This window comes from Microtus pennsylvanicus (genome assembly GCF_037038515.1).
Source record: "Microtus pennsylvanicus isolate mMicPen1 chromosome Y unlocalized genomic scaffold, mMicPen1.hap1 SUPER_Y_unloc_3, whole genome shotgun sequence".
NCBI lineage: Eukaryota > Metazoa > Chordata > Mammalia > Rodentia > Cricetidae > Microtus > Microtus pennsylvanicus.
The window spans coordinates 9225423-9246650 of NW_027460881.1; positions in this window are offsets into that span (position 1 = coordinate 9225423).

A 21228-nucleotide genomic window follows, 5' to 3' on the forward strand; every position below is an offset into this window, starting at 1 on the left:
TTGGTCAATGATGGATTGTGTTTGGTGGATGGGGCATCACAGAAATACATGCCTCAAAACAAAGCAGGATTTATGGTCTTTTCCGCTTGGAGAGTAAAGGACTGGGGATGCGTGGTGTGGTAAAGGACAAGATGGCTGTCAAGGAAGCAGTGGAGAGGGGACAAAAAGTTGTATGATCTCGGGGCGGTACGAAGCTTGAGGGAAAACCATGTCAAATGGAAAGATGTGACCGCTATCAGCGTGAGGTATTGGGACTTAAGAGGATAAAGAGTAGATTAATCAGGAAGGGACACAAATGTATACTCAAAATCAGAGAAAATTAGGTTTCCTTTGATGAATGGTTTAATTCGTACTGGCTGTAAGTCAAAGGATGTTTGATCTCCACGAGAGCATGTTGCTTAGTGAAAAGTGTCTCCGCTCAGTTGCTCTTCTCCAGCAAGTTGGACATCAAGCTACCTACTTAGTTTTGCCAGAATTCTGTCTGCCACCTACTTTGTCATGCCTGGATTCGGTATGCCTTGAACTCTCATAGGTCTTATCCATGCCATCCAACCCTTGTCAGTTCATTTAAATAATTGCCCTGCCATGCCTGGAAAACAGTGTTCCCTTTCATTGATCATGTTCTGTAGTACTTGGGCTATAAAACTCATGAACACACTCACCAACACACAGGATAAGCATGTACATATGAAGCCCACTAGAGTGTGACATGCACACATATGATGAATGCACCGAACTCCATAATATCAGTAAAGTAGGGAATCCATGATGCTAGGTGGAGTCTGGCAAAGACCCCACACACCCATCAAACCGCCAAATACCAGTATGGTACTGATGTCTGACTCCCAACCTGTAAGCAACCTGCCATCCTGTAACTGGGCTATTTTTGGTTCCTTCATCTTCACAAACTTGTTTAAAATGTTAGAGTTGTCAAACTGGGAGTTAGGGTCCAGCATGTAGATCATCTGTCCCAGGTCAGGTGATTTGGCTACAATTTGGGTGAGAAATTGTACCAGGGAATTCTGGTACACCCTCTCCTCTTCTTCTCCCTGTCCTCATCATCACTCTTGTGGGTGGGCCTGGAGCACAAAGAAGGTAAAATGGAATAAGCCTCCTCCTTAGTGGAAAACCTTGTCAATCCTTAATTTGACCTGACTCTCTGAGGGAATGCAGCACATTTTTTCCTACTAGGTCTCCTCATTCATTGGTTCACTCATTTTTCCAATGAATGATTGAATTCATCCATTCTTCCTTGTCTCTCTCTCTTCTTTCTTCCCTTCTTCCATTTCCCCCTTGATTGTAGAAATTTGAGCAGCAGGGCTGCATCCCCATGGGGCCGCCTTGTAAGGTTAGGCTCCGAAACAACAACACAAAACTATTCATTTAAACACTACCTGCCCCATTATTTTCAGCCTCTTAACCCATGTCTAATAATGTATGTTGCAGCACGAGGTGCGCTTAGAAGGAAAGATTTAGCATGTCTGACCTGGTGGCTGGCTGTATCGCCATCTGCCTCAGAGTGCAGAGCTACCATTTCTGCCCATGGGAGAGGTGCATGGCATCTCTAAGCTCAATTCCTATTCCTCCCAGCATTCTCTTATGTTTATTCGACCCACCTATGTTCTAAACTTTCAGGCCAAACAGTTTCTTTATTTAATTAACCAATGACCTATACTCCATCATTACTCCTATTTCTGTTTAAACAAGAACGGAATCTTTAATTTTAACATAGCAAAATTACATATAACACAACAGTTATCAAGCAAGAATTACAGTTACAATATTTTTATCTCTTTTATCTTTTATCATAACAATGGAAAACTATAACTATCTATCTATTCTTCAACTCCATCAGAGACTCCAGAATAATACAGTATTACCTAAGCAAACAAAAAGTAAGCCATTTTCAAACTCTAGAAATGACAGAGACATCTCGCTGCCTGGACAGTCACCCAAAGTTCCTCTGTACCGTTGGTGTTTCCATCCTCAGCCTACAGGCCCATAGTTTCCAGCAGACATTTCCATGAAGCAGGAAATTTCAAAGGCAGTCACTATCTGCCTGTCTTGAAGAATGTTTTGCTGACCCTTTCCTGAATCAGGAACACGAAAAGATCATCTCACCTTTAGGCAAGTTCAGTAGTCCTCTCTCTGAGTGTTTTCTGTGTACAGTTTATGCAACAATCCAGGCAAGAGCAGTTTCTTCCCCAAATGGCTATCAAACTCAATAAGGATCCTCTTTGATGCCCATCTTCTTCCTGAAGTAGATATGTGCTGCCAAGAGTAGAGTGTCTCACTGTCATGATAAACCCTAAGGTACTAAAACATTAAATAGCCTATTTTGTAGTCTAGAGAGATATGAATAATGCCTATCTAACTGAAATATATATATCTATGTAGCTAGAAAATCTAACTAACATGACTACAAACTTGACTATTATTAATGATTATCCATTAATAACCTATATACATTATATTTTTAAATGAACTACACAATCACAATACCTTAATGAAGATCAAAAATGCATGCACATATAAAAAAATTGACCTAAAATCTCTATCAGTAAAGCAAAATCTATACTAATGCAAATATTCATATCTATATCACATCCCACTTTAAATGTAAAAGAACGTTTATAAGCCATATTTGGGAACGTGGGTGCAGTTTTTTCTCTCCAAAATGCTTCCTGCTGAATGGTGGCATCATTATTGATTTATCTCAGTTGGCAGTTGAGTGAAGCAATTTTTTAAAGGTGTTCACAGCAACCTTTAATTAGGGCGTGGTCCATCCTACCATATTAGGATAGAGGCATCCACAGACTATCACCTCTGTGAAAACAAAATAGAAACTCCTTTCCAAAGCATCATGTCCTTAGATCCAAATTTCAAAGTCAAGGCATTTTCAAAATATCTATGTTGGATTATTTCAGCAGCTTTTATAAAGAAACATCTTTGAGCAGCTATTGCTACTGCCTCAAAATTCAAATGATTCAAAAAGAGCATAATAGCATACAATATCAAAATTCGCTGTGAATTTTCCATCTTTGTGCGCTTCAATTTAACCTCTATTTTGTTTATTTTTCCTTTTTATTTTTTGCCTTTTGAGACAGGTTCTCTGTATCTTTGACCTGGAATAACTCTGTATACCTGTCTGTCCTTGAAGTCTCAGAGATCTGCCTCTCTCTGCCTTTCAGGCATTGGGATTAGAGGTGTATGCTACTACACATTGAACTCACAAAGATCTGTTTGTCTCTGCCTTCAAGGCACTGGGATTAAAGGCGTGTGCTACCTCACCTTGAAGGTACAGAGGTCAATCTCCCTCTGCCTCCCATGTGTTGGGTTTGCAGGTGTGTACTACCACACCCAACAACTCTCTTCCTTTTTTTAACTTTAAGAACTTCAAATTTTAGCCTGCACATATTTTTAACACACTGTAAATCATTTAAAAATTTTCTTTGTCTTTGAATCTCTCTTTACTCTATTTCTCTCTCTGTTTTTCTGACCACATGAGTCTTTCATTTACCAAGCAATCTCAGTAGGACTAAAGCCGTGGCTTTGCTGGCCAGATGTAGCCCTTTCCTTAGCTTTCTGCCATTCCAACCTTGTGGCTGAGGTACCGAACAGAGCCGCATTCAGTGCCACAAGTCTACAGTGTTTCAAGGTCCTTGCCATCAAAGAGGCTGCAACAGACAACACTCAAGCCCTCTTTCTGTAGCTGGCCCTCCTTCCTCAAACAGTCAGAGTTTGCCCAGGCAGGATGGCCCAGAGAGCCGGCATTTTAAAACAACACAGTCTTTTTTCCTGCTAATGCTGAAAAACATACAAGCAATCAGTTGGCTTTTATCAACACCATTTAACTGTTTTGTGGCAGGACCTCTTAAAGGCTGCAGGGTTTTGCAGCTGAAGCTGAGTCAGCAAGCCTCTTTTAGATGAGAGCCCTTGCTTTCTTCTAGCAAGGAGAGCAGACCGAGAAATCGCTGCTAACAAGAAAACATGCTTTACTCTTTCCCAAGCTTTCTAGGCTTTCAGTGGATTCAGTTGTCCACAAGGCTGCAAGATCATTCTGTAGTTATTTGAGCAGCGAGGCTGTGTCCCCAGCACCACGGCCGCATGAAGGTTATGCCTGAAATAAATACACAAAACTGTATTCTTTTAAACACTGCTGGCCCATTAGATTCAGCATTTTAACCCATTTCTAATAATCAGTGTAGTATAAAGAGGTGCACTTACCAGGAAAAATTCAGCATGTCTGACATGGTGGCTGACTGCATCGACATCTGCCTTAGAGAGCAGAGCTATGGCATCTGCCGGGGAGAGGGGAGCATGGCTTCTCTGAGCTCACTACCTCTTCCTCCCGGCATTCTATTTTGTTTACTCCACCTACCTATGTTCTAACCTATCAGCTGAAGCGGATTCTTTCTTTAATTAATCAATAAACTTCTTCTGTCACTTTATCCTTTCAACAGCTTGCCCATAGAAATCTCCCATGTGTCTTCTGTTGTATAATCTTTCATTTGTAAAGAACTTGCACTCTCAGGGGAGGATTTTTCTGACATCTCTGTGGATGGAGATCATATGAGGAAGATCAGATGAGCAACCATGACAACTCTAATGCTGTAGAGTTAGGTGGACCAGAGATTGATGGCTGACATTCCTGTGCTATGCATCAGATGCCCCTGAACTCTGGCCCTGTTGACAGACAGGCCGACATCAAGATGGTCACACATACTTAACTCATTCAGGTTCACAGATACTGTAAATGGAGTTTTAATTCTTCTCCTAAACTAATAAAAAAACCAAGATTAGGAGAAGAGAAGAGCCTGAAGTAAGGCCTCAAAATGGGTCATTTTGCAAAGGAAAGGTTACCTGCCTCCATGTATGTTGTCTCCCGTTCTTAGTCAAATCCATCCTTCCAGTGTCTAGCTAACAGCTAACCATAGGATTGAACCCAACTGCCTTTGATTTCTGAAATAAGTGCTGTCCCCTTAAGGTCTCATAACAGCACAGGAAGGTTTGTAAGACTGTCCCAGCAACAATTTAAAGCAATTCTAGGACACCAAAGATGCAGCAAATTTGGTTAATTGGTAATATAGATCGTTCTGATGGGACAAAATAATTTAGAATTAAAAAAAAAAAACAGATTGTTGTACTCACGATGAATTTATGTGATATGGCACACACAGGCTTCTGGTTCTGAATACTTCATGCTCAGTGGGTTTTGGAGATTGTCGTGACCCTGAACCTAGCTGGAGGCTTTGGGGCCTTGAAAGGACAAGACTTAATATTTCAGGACATCCTTGTACTTGGTGCCCACTGTTTACTGATTTCCTTACAGAGAATGAGCAGCCATCTACTCCTGCTGCCATGCCTTCCCCACATGAACAGAGAGAAGACCCTATACACACAGGTCGCTTGTATCACATGTGAAGGCATAAGTCACAAACAAACTCCCACAGCAGTTTAGAATTGTGATTAATAGAATAATAAGTTCTTGAAAGGGGAAAAACTTAGAGATCACAATCCCTGACAAAAGCCCTCTGCAGGATCAGAAAAGGAGCCTTGTAGCCGGAAGGGAAGCTCAAGCAAGAGATCAAGCTGAAGGTAGAAGTTGCTTTTTAAAAGAGAGAGAGACCACAACTCAATGGGCTGGTATCTCAGTGGCTATTCAGGTAACATCACAGAGAAAGGATCTGCTTCATGCATGAGAGTCACCGATGATTTCCCTTTAAGAAAAAAACCCATCAAAACTCCCAATAACATAATCAGCATTCAACAACATGTCTATGATTTCTTTGCCTTGCTTTTGATTGTGCAGTAAATGATGCTGATAGTTAATCTGTGCACTTAATGCAAATTTCCTTGTAACTGACTAGACAGAATTGACAGGTTATCTTTAACACAGCAGGGAGTCACTCTACGATGGAACTGGTTCATCATCACCTGTGTGACAGTGACATAATTAAGATCTTTCCTTTGTCTATAAATCTCATTATGTTCAACATGATATGTTGTCATACAGATTTCTTAGGGTTTTGTCCCACTGGTGGTTTCCTTGGTATGCTTACATAATTTTTGCCAGATCCAATCAGTTTTGCCATGCACTCTCAGCTCCACGTCATTGTGTTCCCCTTATGTTCCAGTCCAGGCATTTTAGACCTCTTGTAACTGTTGTAAGAGTATCTCATGTTCCACCTAAATGATTTAGCGTTTTATTTAGGCTGGGTTTTATCTTCCATCACTGAGTTCATTGACTTTCCTTGGGCGTAATTCCTGGGACACTGAGCCTAACTCCTGGGGGATTCCTCCAGTTATTTCTCCTTTCTTAGATAGTTTACACTCTCACTATTACTGTGAGAGTGTTTCTGTAGCAAATATTCTTCTCAAGATGAGAAGAAACTTCAATATTACAATCCATTTGTTATTGTGATTTAAATACACACACACAAACACACACAAGTTAGTGCACATACACTGATGATATCTCAATTTATGGGGCCATTCTGGGGATGTCAAGATCGATATCTCTCGAGTGGTTCTCAGGCCATAGGGTGACCCTCTCTAGGTACTTAAGCAGGGAGGAGAAGTTGACCTCACTGTGACATGTCCCTTGGAACTATGTGTGCCTTGTCCCATAGTCAGACTGATGACTGACTATCTTGAAAACCACCATGGAACTTTTGTTTGGCAAATGATGGAGATCAAGTCAGGGTCAAAATCAGAAAACTAGATGGAGCTTCCAAGCTCCAGTGGAAGAGCAGATGGATGGAGAAAAAGAGCAAGGATGTCAGGAATATAAGGGCTTGGTCCACACTATGAGACACTGTGCCTGAACTAAGGGGATTTCAACTAATCCAGTGACCTGGGAATGAAAGAACATGGGATCAAACTGGAAGCTCTGATGTGGCTGACAATTGGGGCAGACGGAGAAGCAAAAGATAATGGCACTGTCACTTGTCTGCATATCATACACTGGCTTTTTGTGATCATATTTTTTGTGGATGCATACCTTGCTAAATCTGGATGGATGAAGGGTGGGCTTGGACTTCCCACAGCTCAAAGTACCCTGCCCTCTATTTGGACTGGTGTTTGAGTGGAGAGGTTTATTTGCGGAGCAAGAAGAATGTGGGAGGAGGAAGAGAAGTGGAACGTTTGATAATTATTATTATGAAGTAATGGAAAAATCAATAGAAAATAACCAATGAGGACATTGGAGGTAGGAAAAAAAAACATTCACGTGAGTTGTTGACTCAGACCAAAAATTATTTTACAGAAAAATAAAAAACACATAAAGGGGTTGAGTTACTTGGAAAATATGACTCAAGTAATTGGGAAGAAGATTGGGGTTTTTATTTTGGGTCTTCATGGGGCTGTATGAGCAGCATTTTAGGACCTGTATGCTGGATATTTCTGGGGGTTAGTAGGGAAGAAACCTGGCTAGGAGGAGTTTTATGACATAAGTAGAGCCTTGATGATGTCACAAAGCTTTGGTTGGGGGTGGCAACTCTGTTGCACATGAAGCACTAGTCTTTTGTGAAGGTGGGCTTACTATCTTCACGGTGGCTGAGGAGGTCAGTTCAGCTCTTGGGCTCCACAACTGTTCAACCGAATTTCCAGAAGTTGGAATCTAGAGAGCCAAGATATTTTCTTTTGGTAAATATGTTTAGGAAGCAACTAGGACCTCTGTAGTCAAAGAAAGGTTTCTTTCAAATCTGCTCTGGGTCCAAAATGTATGTCGTTAACAGCTCCTATATTTGATAGCTGGGGGACGGTTAATGTCAGGTCTTCTCCCCACTCTATCTTTGCTAAAAATGTCCAATTCCTCAGTCCACTTAAATGGCAAAGATCCTCTTTGTCCCTATGTGTTTTAAAAGATAATTATTTCTAATAGGTGCTGTTGCACAGATTAATGTTTCTTTCTTTTGGCAGTTTGACTCACAGTACTCACTTCTCTAATGAAGATACAGAATATCTTTATGTAATCAACCTGGATCTGGATCAGGAGACACAATAGAGAGAGCCAGTGGACTGGAGTGCCATGACCTTGGGCAGGTGGTTATAGATCAGCCAACTAACCAGTAGCTTGAGTGGTAAGGAGAGGAGTGGCTGTTCTTTGAATTCTTTGCCATCTGTTCAGATATTTCTTTCTCACTTTAGGTATAGACATAGCTTCCTCTGTCATTGATATAGTAAGTCAGGAAGTAGGTTTCTCAGTAGAGGTCAATTGCATTTTGCAGCAGGAATATGTCTCTGATACACATATACTGAGCTGTAGACAAGAGTTTGATAATTTTCCTATTAATTTCTTAAGAACATATTCCATTTAGGTATCCAAATCTATTCAGCCCTGCCTTTTTCACCTGCTCCAAAGTTATTCCTAAAAAGAGCCTTGACCTCACATGCTCACCTTCTTATCCTTGCAGGCACTTATGGTGGAGGAAACCACTTTGTGTCTGATTTAAACTGAAGAGTTCTTCCTATGCAGAGATTGGCAGCTATGAAGCCCAAGCACAGAAACAGAGCCAAGAGACAGTGGAACAGGAGTGCTGTGGCCTATCACAGAAAGTCTCCCGCCACGATGAAGATGCCTCTTAGTATGAGTTGCATGCCACATCTCCAGAAGAAGAATGGGCCATCGCTCCAGAAGCAAAAACTTAGTAAGCCTTTTGAGGCCCTGGAGAATATTGTTGGCCGCAGAATTTCTCATGGCTGGAAGGAAGCCAATGAACCAGTCACCCATTGGAAAGCCATCATTCTAGATCAACTGCCAACATATCCCTCTCTCTATTTGTTGAAATATGATGGGATTGGAGCTTCATAGTGATGAAAGGATTTTAAACCTGAAGATCCTGCCTAATAATGTGCCATTTCCTCAGGTGACAGACACTCATCTCTCAAACACCATAGTTGGCAGAGCAGTGAAACATACATTCATGGGCACAAATGGCTCTAAGAATGACTGGAACGGGATGGTCCTAGAAGAGGTACCAATCATGAAGACCTGGTTTTATATTACCTACAAGAAAGATCCGGTCTTGTACATTTACCACCTCCTGGATGACTACCTGGAAGGCAACCTCCACATCTGCCAGGCTCTAAGGAAGAGTGGAGTGGCGTGGTCCCAGATGAGGTGCAGACTATAACGATCTGTTTCTACATTGTCAACGAGAATGATCCGGTCCTGTACCTTTACCACCTTCATGATGATTCCATTGAAGGCAACCTCCACATCACGCCTGAATGTCCTCCAGGAGAGGTGACTTTGGAATTAGGCAGGGATTCCTTGCAGGGCAAAAGAGTGCAGTACAACAAAAAAGATGGAACCCAAGAGATAGGTAAAATTATTTGCCAAGTTCCCAACAAACCTTCTGTGTATTTCATCAAGTTTGATAATGACTTCCATATCTATGTCTATGATTTGTTGAAGATCTGTTAAAGTGAAATTCTCAAATTTTGAGGGGCAGACTTAATGCTCTCTTTGGGAATGTGTTTTTTCAGAGATACCTCAGGTCTTCTATGAATCCTGGTATCTTTTCCAATGGATTATTCTTTCTCAAAGAATAAAAATTTGTTAACATGTTGTGTTATTTGGTCAATGATGGATTGTGTTTGGTGGATGGGGCATCACAGAAATACATGCCTCAAAACAAAGCAGGATTTATGGTCTTTTCCCTTGGAGAGTAAAAGACTGGGGAAGCGTGGTGTGGTAAAGGACAAGATGGCTGTCAAGGAAGCAGTGGAGAGGGGACAAAAAGTTGTATGATCTCGGGGCGGTATGAAGCTTGAGGGAAAACCATGTCAAATGGAAAGATGTGACCGATATCAGCGTGAGGTATTGGGACTTAAGAGGATAAAGAGTAGATTAATCAGGAAGGGACACAAATGTATACTCAAAATCAGAGAAAATTAGGTTTCATTTGATGAAAGGTTTAATTCGTACTGGCTGTAAGTCAAAGGATGTTTGATCTCCACTAGAGCATGTTGCTTAGTGAAAAGTGTCTCCGCTCAGTTGCTCTTCTCCAGTAAGTTGAACATCAAGCTACCTACTTAGTTTTGCCAGAATTCTGTCTGCCACCTACTTTGTCATGCCTGCATTCGGTATGCCTTGAACTCTCATAGGTCTTATCCATGCCCTCCAACCCTTGTCAGTTCATTTAAATAATTGCCCTGCCATATCTGGAAAACAGTGTTCCCTTTCATTGATCATGTTCTGTAGTACTTGGGCTATAAAACTCATGAACACACTCACCCACACACAGGATAAACATGTACATATGATGCCCACTAGTGTGTGACATGCACACATATGATGAATGCACGGAACTCCATAATATCAGTAAAGTAGGGAATCCATGATGCTAGGAGGAGTCCGGCAAAGACCCCACACACCCATCAAACCGCCAAATACCAGTATGGTACTGATATCTGACTCCCATCCTGTAAGGAACCTGCCATCTTGTAACTGGAATATTTTTGGTTCCGTCATCTTCACAAACTTGGTTAAAATGTGAGAGTTGTCAAACTGGGAGTTAGGGTCCAGCATATAGATCAGCTGTCCCAGGTCAGGTGATTTGGCTACAATTTGGGTGAGAAATTGTACCAGGGAATTCTGGTACACCCTCTCCTCTTCTTCTCCCTGTCCTCATCATCACTCTTGTGGGTGGGCCTGGAGCACAAAGAAGGTAAAATGGAATAAGCCTCCTCCTTAGTGGAAAACCTTGTCAATCCTTAATTTGACCTGACACTCTGAGGGAATGCAGCACATTTTTTCCTACTAGGTCTCCTCATTCATTGCTTCACTCATTTTTCCAACGAATGATTGAATTCATCCATTCTTCCTTGTCTCTCTCTCTTCTTTTTTCCCTTCTTCCATTTCCCCCTTGATTGTAGAAATTTGAGCAGCAGGGCTGCATCCCCATGGGGCCGCCTTGTAAGGTTATGCTCCGAAATAACAACACAAAACTATTCATTTCAACACTGTCTACTCCATTATTTTAGGCCTCTTAACCCATGTCTAATAATGTATGTTGCAGCACGAGATGCACTTAGAAGGAAAGATTTAGCATGTCTGACCTGGTGGCTGGCTGTATCGCCATCTGCCTCAGAGTGCAGAGCTACCATTTCTGCCCATGGAGGGGTGCATGGCATCTCTAAGCTCAATTCCTATTCCTCCCAGCATTCTCTTATGTTTATTCCACCCACCTATGTTCTAACCTTTCAGGCCAAACAGTTTCTTTATTTAATTAACCAATGACCTATACTCCATCATTACTCCTATTTCTGTTTAAACAAGAACGGAATCTTTAACTTTAACATAGCAAAATTACATATAACAAAACAGTTATCAAGCAAGAATTACACTTACAATATTTATATCTATTTTATCTTTTATCATAACAATGGAAAACTATAACTGTCTATCTATTCTTCAATTCCATCAGAGACTCCAGGATAATACAGTATTACCTAAGCAAACAAAAAGTAAGCCATTTTCAAACTCTAGAAATGACAGAGACATCTCGCTGCCTGGACAGTCACCCAAAGTTCCTCTGTACCGTTGGTGTTTCCATCCTCAGCCTACAGGCCCATAGTTTCCAGCAGACATTTCCATGAAGCAGGAAATTTCAAAGGCAGTCACTATCTGCTTGTCTTGAAGAATGTTTTGCTGACCCTTTCCTGAATCAGGAACACGAAAAGATCATCTCGCCTTTAGGCAAGTTCAGTAGTCCTCTCTCTGAGTGTTTTCTGTGTACAGTTTATGCAACAATCCAGGCAAGAGCAGTTTCTTCCCCAAATGGCTATCAAACTCCATAAGGATCCTCTGTGATGCACATCTTCTTCCTGAAGTAGATATGTGCTGCCAAGAGTAGAGTGTCTCACTGTCATGAAAAACCCTAAGGTACTAAAACATTAAATAGCCTATTTTGTAGTCTAGAGAGATATGAATAATGCCTATCTAACTGAAATATATATATCTATGTAGCTAGAAAATCTAACTAACATGACTACAAACTTGACTATTATTAATGATTATCCATTAATAACCTATATACATTATATTTTTAAATGAACTACACAATCACAATACCTTAATTAAGATCAAAAATGCATATACATATAACAAAATTGACCTAAAATCTCTATCAGTAAAGCAAAATCTATACTAATGCAAATATTCATATCTATATCACATCCCACTTTAAATGTAAAAGAACGTTTATAAGCCATATTTGGGAATGTGGGTGCAGTTTTTTCTCTCCAAAATGCTTCCTGCTGAATGGTGGCATCATTATTGATTGATCTCAGTTGGCAGTTGAGCGAAGCAATTTTTTAAAGGTGTTCACAGCAACCTTTAAGTAGGGCGTGGTCCATCCTCCCATATTAGGATAGAGGCATCCACAGACTATCACCCTCTGTGAAAACAAAATAGAAACTCCTTTCCAAAGCATCATGTCCATAGATCCAAATTTCAAAGTCAAGGCATTTTCAAAATATCTATGTTGGATTATTTCAGCAGCTTTTATAAAGAAACATCTTTTAGCAGCTATTGCTACTGCCTCAAAATTCAAATGATTCAAAAAGAGCATAATAGCATACAATATCAAAATTCGCTGTGAATTTTCCATCTTTGTGCGCTTCAATTTAACCACTATTTTGATTATTTTCCTTTTTATTTTTTTGCCTTTTGAGACAGGTTCTCTGTATCTTTGACCTGGAATAACTCTGTATACCTGTCTGTCCTTGAAGTCTCAGAGATCTGCCTCTCTCTGCCTTTCAGGCATTGGGATTAAAGGTGTATGCTACTACACATTGAACTCAAAAGATCTGTTTGTCTCTGCCTTCAAGGCACTGGGATTAAAGGCGTGTGCTACCTCACCCTGAAGGTACAGAGGTCAATCTCCCTCTGCCTCCCATGTGTTGGGTTTACAGGTGTGTCCTACCACACCCAACAACTCTCTTCCTTTTTTTAACTTTAAGAACTTCAAATTTTAGCCTGCACATATTTTTAACACACTGTAAATCATTTAAAATTTTCTTTGTCTTTGAATCTCTCTTTACTCTATTTCTCTCTCTGTTTTTCTGACCACATGAGTCTTTCATTTACCAAGCAATCTCAGTAGGACTAAAGCCGTGGCTTTGCTGGCCAGATGTAGCCCATTCCTTAGCTTTCTGCCATTCCAACCTTGTGGCTGAGGTACCGAACAGAGCCGCATTCAGTGCCACAAGTCTACAGTGTTTCAAGGTCCTTGCCATCAAAGAGGCTGCAACAGACAACACTCAAGCCCTCTCTCTGTAGCTGGCCCTTTTTCCTCAAACAGTCAGAGTTTGCCCAGGCAGGATGGCCCAGAAAGCTCGCATTTTAAAACAACACAGTTTTTTTTTCCTGCTACTGCTGAAAACATACAAGCATTCAGTTGGCTTTTATCAACACCATTTAACTGTTTTGTGGCAGGACCTCTTAAGGGCTGCAGGGTTTTGCAGCTGAAGCTGAGTCAGCAAGCCTCTTTTAGATGAGAGCCCTTGCTTTCTTCTAGCAAGCAGAGCAGACCGAGAAATCGCTGCTACCAAGAAAACATGCTTTACTCTTTCCCAAGCTTTCTCAGGCTTTCAGTGGATTCAGTTGTCCACAAGGCTGCAAGCCATTCTGTAGTTATTTGAGCAGCGAGGCTGTGTCTTCAGCGCCATGGCCGCATGAAGGTTATGCCTGAAATAAATACACAAAAACTGTATTCTTTTAAACACTGCTGGCCCATTAGATTCAGCATTTTAACCCATTTCTAATAATCAGTGTAGTATAAAGAGGTGCACTTACCAGGAAAAATTCAGCATGTCTGACATGGTGGCTGGCTGCATCAACATCTGCCTCAGAGAGCAGAGCTATGGCATCTGCCGGGGAGAGGGGAGCATGGCTTCTCTGAGCTCACTACCTCTTCCTCCCGGCATTCTATTTTGTTTACTCCACCTACCTATGTTCTAACCTATCAGCTGAAGCGGATTCTTTCTTTAATTAATCAATAAACTTCTTCTGTCACTTTATCCTTTCAACAGCTTGCCCATATAAATCTCCCATGTGTCTTCTGTTGTATAATCTTTCATTTGTAAATAACTTGCACTCTCAGGGGAGGATTTATCTGACATCTCTGTGGATGGAGATCATATGAGGAAGATCAAATGAGCAACCATGACAACTCTAATGCTGTAGAGTTAGGTGGACCAGAGATTGATGGCTGACATTCCTGTGCTATGCATCAGATGCCCCTGAACTCTGGCCCTGTTGACAGACAGGCAGACATCAAGTTGGTCACACATACTTAACTCGAGTTCACAGATACTGTAAATGGAGTTTTAATTCTTCTCCTAAACTAATAAAAAAACCAAGATTAGGAGAAGAGCCTGAAGTAAGGCCTCAAAATGGGTCATTTTGCAAAGGAAAGGTTACCTGCCTCCATGTATGCTGTCTCCCTTTCTTAGTCAAATCCATCCTTCCAGTGTCTAGCTAACAGCTAACCATAGAATTGAACCCAACTGCCTTTGATTTCTGAAATAAGTGCTGTCCCCTTAAGGTCTCATAACAGCACAGGAAGGTTTGTAAGACTGTCCCAGCAACAATTTAAAGCAATTCTAGGACAGCAAAGATGCAGCAAATTTGGTTAATTGGTAATATAGATCGTTCTGATGGGACAAAATAATTTAGAATTAAAAAAAACAGATTGGTGTACTCACGATGAATTTATGTGATATGGCACACACAGGCTTCTGGTTCTGAATACTTCATGCTCGGTGGGTTTTGGAGATTGTCGTGACGCTGAACCTAGCTGGAGGCTTTGGGGCCTTGAAAGGACAAGACTTAATATTTCAGGACATCCTTGTACTTGGTGCCCACTGTTTACTGATTTCCTTACAGAGAATGAGCAGCCATCTACTCCTGCTGCCATGCCTTCCCCACATGAACAGAGAGAAGACCCTATACACAGGTCGCTTGTATCACATGTGAAGGCATAAGTCACAAACAAACTCCCACAGCAGTTTAGAATTGTGATTAATAGAATGATTAGTTCTTGAAAGGGGAAAAACTTAGAGATCACAATACCTGACAAAAGCCCTCTGCAGGATCAGAAAAGGAGCCTAGTAGCCGGAAGGGATGCTCAAGCAAGAGATCAAGCTAAAGGTAGAAGGTGCTTTTTAAAAGAGAGAGAGACCACAACTCAATGGGCTGGTATCTCAGTGGCTATTCAGGAAACATCACAGAGAAAGGATCTGCTTCATGCATGAGAGTCACCGATGATTTCCCTTTAAGAAAAAAACCCATCAAAACTCCCAATAACATAATCAGCATTCAACAACATGTCTATGATTTCTTTGCCTTGCCTTTGATTGTGCAGTAAATGATGCTGATAGTTAATCTGTGCAATTAATGCAAATTTCCTTGTAACTGACTAGACAGAATTGACAGGTTATCTTAAACACAGCAGGGAGTCACTCTACGATGGAACTGGTTCATCATCACCTGTGTGACAGTGACATAATTGAGATCTTTCCTTTGTCTATAAATCTCATTATGTTCAACATGATATGTTGTCATACAGATTTCTTAGGGTTTTGTCCCACTGGTGGTTTCCTTGGTATGCTTACATAATTTTTGCCAGATCCAATCAGTTTTGCCATGCACTCTCAGCTCCACGTCATTGTGTTCCCCTTATGTTCCAGTCCAGGCATTTTAGACATCTTGTAACTGTTGTAACAGTATCTCATGTCCCACCTAAATGATTTAGGGTTTTATTTAGGCTGGGTTGTATCTTCTATCACTGAGTTCATTGACTTTCCTTGGGCGTAATTCCTGGGACACTGAGCCTAACTCCTGGGGGATTCCTCCAGTTATTTCTCCTTTCTTAGATAGTTTACACTCTCACTATTACTGTGAGAGTGTTTCTGTAGCAAATATTCTTCTCAAGATGAGAAGAAACTTCAATATTACAATCCATTTGTTATTGTGATTTAAATACACACACACAAACACACTAGTTAGTGCACATACACTGATGATATCTCAATTTATGGGGCCATTCTGGGGATGTCAAGATCGATATCTCTCGAGTGGTTCTCAGAAGGCCATAGGGTGACCCTCTCTAGTTACGTAAGCAGGGAGGAGAAGTTGACCGCACTGTGACATGTCCCTAGGAACTATGTGTGCCTTGTCCCATAGTCAGACTGATGACTGACTATCTTGAAAACCACCATGGAACTTTTGTTTGGCAAATGATGGAGATCAAGTCAGGGTCAAAATCAGAAACCTAGATGGAGCTTCCAAGCTCCAGTGGAAGAGCAGATGGATGGAGAAAAAGAGCAAGGATGTCAGGAATATAAGGGCTTGGTCCACACTATGAGACACTGTGCCTGAACTAAGGGGATTTCAACTAATCCAGTGACCTGGGAATGAAAGAACATGGGATCAAACTGGAAGCTGTGAATGTGGCTGACAATTGGGGCAGACGGAGAAGCCAAAGATAATGGCACTTGCAATTGTCTGCATATCATACACTGGCTTTTTGTGATCATATTTTTTGTGGATGCATACCTTGCTAAATCTGGATGGATGAAGGGTGGGCTTGGACTTCCCACAGCTCAAAGTACCCTGCCCTCTATTTGGACTGGTGTTTGAGTGGAGAGGTTTATTTGCGGAGCAAGAAGAATGTGGGAGGAGGAAGAGAAGTGGAAAGTTTGATAATTATTATTATGAAGTAATGGAAAAATCAATAGAAAATAACCAATGAGGACATTGGAGCTAGGAAAAAAAAAAACATTCATGTGAGTTGTTGATTCAGACCAAAAATTATTTTACAGAAAAAAAAAAAAACACATAAAGGGGTTGAGTTACTTGGAAAATATGACTCAAGTAATTGGGAAGAAGATTGGGGTTTTTATTTTGGGTCTTCATGGGGCTGTATGAGCAGCATTTTAGGACCTGTATGCTGGATATTTCTGGGGGTTAGTAGGGAAGAAACCTGGCTAGGAGGAGTTTTATGACATAAGTAGGGCCTTGATGATGTCACAAAGCTTTGGTTGGGGGTGGCAACTCTGTTCCACATGAAGCACTAGTCTTCTGTGAAGGTGGGCTTACTATCTTCACGCTGGCTGAGGAGGTCAGTTCAGCTCTTGGGCTCCACAACTGTTCAACCGAATTTCCAGAAGTTGGAATCTAGAGAGCCAAGATATTTTCTTTTGGTAAATATGTTTAGGAAGCAACTAGGACCTCTGTAGTCAAAGAAAGGTTTCTTTCAAATCTGCTCTGGGTCCAAAATGTATGTCGTTAACAACTCCTATATTTGATAGCTGGGGGACGGTTAATGTCAGGTCTTCTCCCCACTCTATCTTTGCTAAAAATGTCCAATTCCTCAGTCCACTTAAATGGCAAAGATCCTCTTTGTCCATATGTGTTTTAAAAGATACTTATTTCTAATAGGTGCTATTGCACAGATTAATGTTTTTTTTCTTTTGGCAGTTTGACTCACAGTACTCACTTCTCTAATGAAGATACAGAATATCTTTATGTAATCAATCTGGATCTGGATCAGGAGACACAATAGAGAGAGCCAGTGGACTGGGGTGCCATGACCTTGGGCAGGTGGTTATAGATCAGCCAACTAACCAGTAGCTTGAGTGGTAAGGAGAGGAGTGGCTGTTCTTTGAATTCTTTGCCATCTGTTCAGATATTTCTTTCTCACTTTAGGTATAGGCATAGCTTCCTCTCTCATTGATATAGTAAGTCAGGAAGTAGGTTTCTCAGTAGAGGTCAATTGCATTTTGCAGCAGGAATATATCTGATACACAAATACTGAGCTGTAGACAACAGTTTGATAATTTTCCTATTAATTTCTTAAGAATATATTCCATTTAGGTATCCAAATCTATTCAGCCCTGCCTTTTTCACCTGCTCCAAAGTTATTCCTAAAAAGAGCCTTGACCTCACATCCTCACCTTCTTATCCTTGCAGGCACTTATGGTGGAGGAAACCACTTTGTGTCTGATTTAAACTGAAGAGTTCTTCCTATGCAGAGATTGGCAGCTATGAAGCCCAAGCACAGAAACAGAGCCAAGAGACAGTGGAACAGGAGTGCTGTGGCCTATCACAGAAAGTCTCCCGCCACGATGAAGATGCCTCTTAGTATGAGTTGCATGCCACATCTCCAGAAGAAGAATGGGCCATCGCTCCAGAAGCAAAAACTTAGTAAGCCTTTTGAGGCCCTGGAGAATATTGTTGGCCGCAGAATTTCTCATGGCTGGAAGGAAGCCAATGAACCAGTCACCCATTGGAAAGCCATCATTCTAGATCAACTGCCAACATATCCCTCTCTCTATTTGTTGAAATATGATGGGATTGATTGTGTCTATGGCTTGGAGCTTCATAGTGATGAAAGGATTTTAAACCTGAAGATCCTGCCTAACAATGTGCCATTTCCTCAGGTGACAGACACTCATCTCTCAAACACCATAGTTGGCAGAGCAGTGAAACATACATTCATGGGCACAAATGGCTCTAAGAATGACTGGAACGGGATGGTCCTAGAAGAGGTGCCAATCATGAAGACCTGGTTTTATATTACCTACAAGAAAGATCCGGTCTTGTACATTTACCACCTCCTGGATGACTACCTGGAAGGCAAACTCCACATCATGCCAGGCTCTAAGGAAGAGTGGAGTGGCGTGGTCCCAGGTGAGGTGCAGACCATAACGACCTGTTTCTACATTGTCAACGAGAATGATCCGGTCCTGTACCTTTACCACCATCATGATGATTCCATTGAAGGCAACCTCCACATCACGCCTGAATGTCCTCCAGTAGAGGTGACTTTGGAATTAGGCAGGGATTCCTTGCAGGGCAAAAGAGTGCAGTACAACAAAAAAGATGGAACCCAAGAGATAGGTAAAATTATTTGCCAAGTTCCCAACAAACCTTCTGTGTATTTCATCAAGTTTGATAATGACTTCCATATCTATGTCTATGATTTGGTGAAGATCTGTTAAAGTGAAATTCTCAAATTTTGAGGGGCAGACTTAATTATCTCTTTGGGAACGTGTTTTTTTCAGAGATACCTCAGGTCTTCTATGAATCCTGGTATCTTTTCCAATGGATTATTCTTGTCAAAGAATAAAAATTTGTTAACATGTTGTGTTATTTGGTCAATGATGGATTGTGTTTGGTGGATGGGGCATCACAGAAACACATGCCTCAAAACAAAGCAGGATTTATGGTCTTTTCCCCTTGGAGAGTAAAGGACTGGGGATGCGTGGTGTGGTAAAGGACAAGATGGCTGTCAAGGAAGCAGTGGAGAGGGGACAAAAAGTTGTAGGATCTCGGGGCGGTATGAAGCTTGAGGGAAAACCATGTCAAATGGAAAGATGTGACCGATATCAGCGTGAGGTATTGGGACTTAAGAGGATAAAGAGTAGATTAATCAGGAAGGGACACAAATGTATACTCAAAATCAGAGAAAATTAGGTTTCATTTGATGAATGGTTTAATTCGTACTGGCTGTAAGTCAAAGGATGTTTGATCTCCACTAGAGCATGTTGCTTAGTGAAAAGTGTCTCAGCTCAGTTGCTCTTCTCCAGTAAGTTGGACATCAAGCTACCTACTTAGTTTTGCCAGAATTCTGTCTGCCACCTACTTTGTCATGCCTGGATTCGGTATGCCTTGAACTCTCATAGGTCTTATCCATGCCATCCAACCCTTGTCAGTTCATTTAAATAATTGCCCTGCCATATCTGGAAAACAGTGTTCCCTTTCATTGATCATGTTCTGTAGTACTTGGGCTATAAAACTCATGAACACACTCACCCTCACACAGGATAAACATGTACATATGATGCCCACTAGTGTGTGACATGCACACATATGATGAATGCACCCAACTCCATAATATCAGTAAAGTAGGGAATCCATGATGCTAGGTGGAGTCTGGCAAAGACCCCACACACCCATCAAACTGCCAAATACCAGTATGGTACTGATGTCTGACTCCCATCCTGTAAGGAACCTGCCATCCTGTAACTGGGCTATTTTTGGTTCCTTCATCTTCACAAACTTGGTTAAAATGTTAGAGTGGTCAAACTGGGAGGTAGGGTCCAGCATGTAGATAAGCTGTCCCAGGTCAGGTGATTTGGCTACAATTTGGGTGAGAAGTTGTACCAGGGAATTCTGGTACCCCCTCTCCTCTTCTTCTCCCTGTCTTCATCATCACTCTTGTGGGTGGGCCTGGAGCACAAAGAAGGTAAAATAGAATAAGCCTCCTCCTTAGTGGAAAACCTTGTCAATCCTTAATTTGACCTGACTCTCTGAGGGAATGCAGCACATTTTTTCCTACTAGGTCTCCTCATTCATTGGTTCACTCATTTTTCCAATGAATGATTGAATTCATCCATTCTTCCTTGTCTCTCTCTCCTCTTTCTTCCCTTCTTCCATTTCCCCCTTGATTGTAGAAATTTGAGCAGCAGGGCTGCATCCCCATGGGGCCGCCTTGTAAGCTTATGCTCCGAAATAACAACACAAAACTATTCATTTCAACACTGCCTGCCCCATTATTTTCAGCCTCTTAACCCATGTCTAATAATGTATGTTGCAGCACGAGGTGCGCTTAGAAGGAAAGATTTAGCATGTCTGACCTGGTGGCTGGCTGTATCGCCATCTGCCTCAGAGTGCAGAGCTACCATTTCTGCCCATGGGAGAGGTGCATGGCATCTCTAAGCTCAATTCCTATTCCTCCCAGCATTCTCTTATGTTTATTCGACCCACCTATGTTCTAACCTTTCAGGCCAAACAGTTTCTTTATTTAATTAACCAATGACCTATACTCCATCATTACTCCTATTTCTGTTTAAACAAGAACGGAATCTTTAACTTTAACATAGCAAAATTACATATAACAAAACAGTTATCAAGCAAGAATTACAGTTACAGTATTTATATCTATTTTATCTTTTATCATAACAATGGAAAACTATAACTATCTATCTATTCTTCAACTCCATCAGAGACTCCAGAATAATACACTGTTACCTAAGCAAACAAAAAGTAAGCCATTTTCAAACTCTAGAAATGACAGAGACATCTCCCTGCCTGGACAGTCACCCAAAGTTCCTCTGTACCGTTGGTGTTACCATCCTCAGCCTACAGGCCCATAGTTTCCAGCAGACATTTCCATGAAGCAGGAAATTTCAAAGGCAGTCACTATCTGC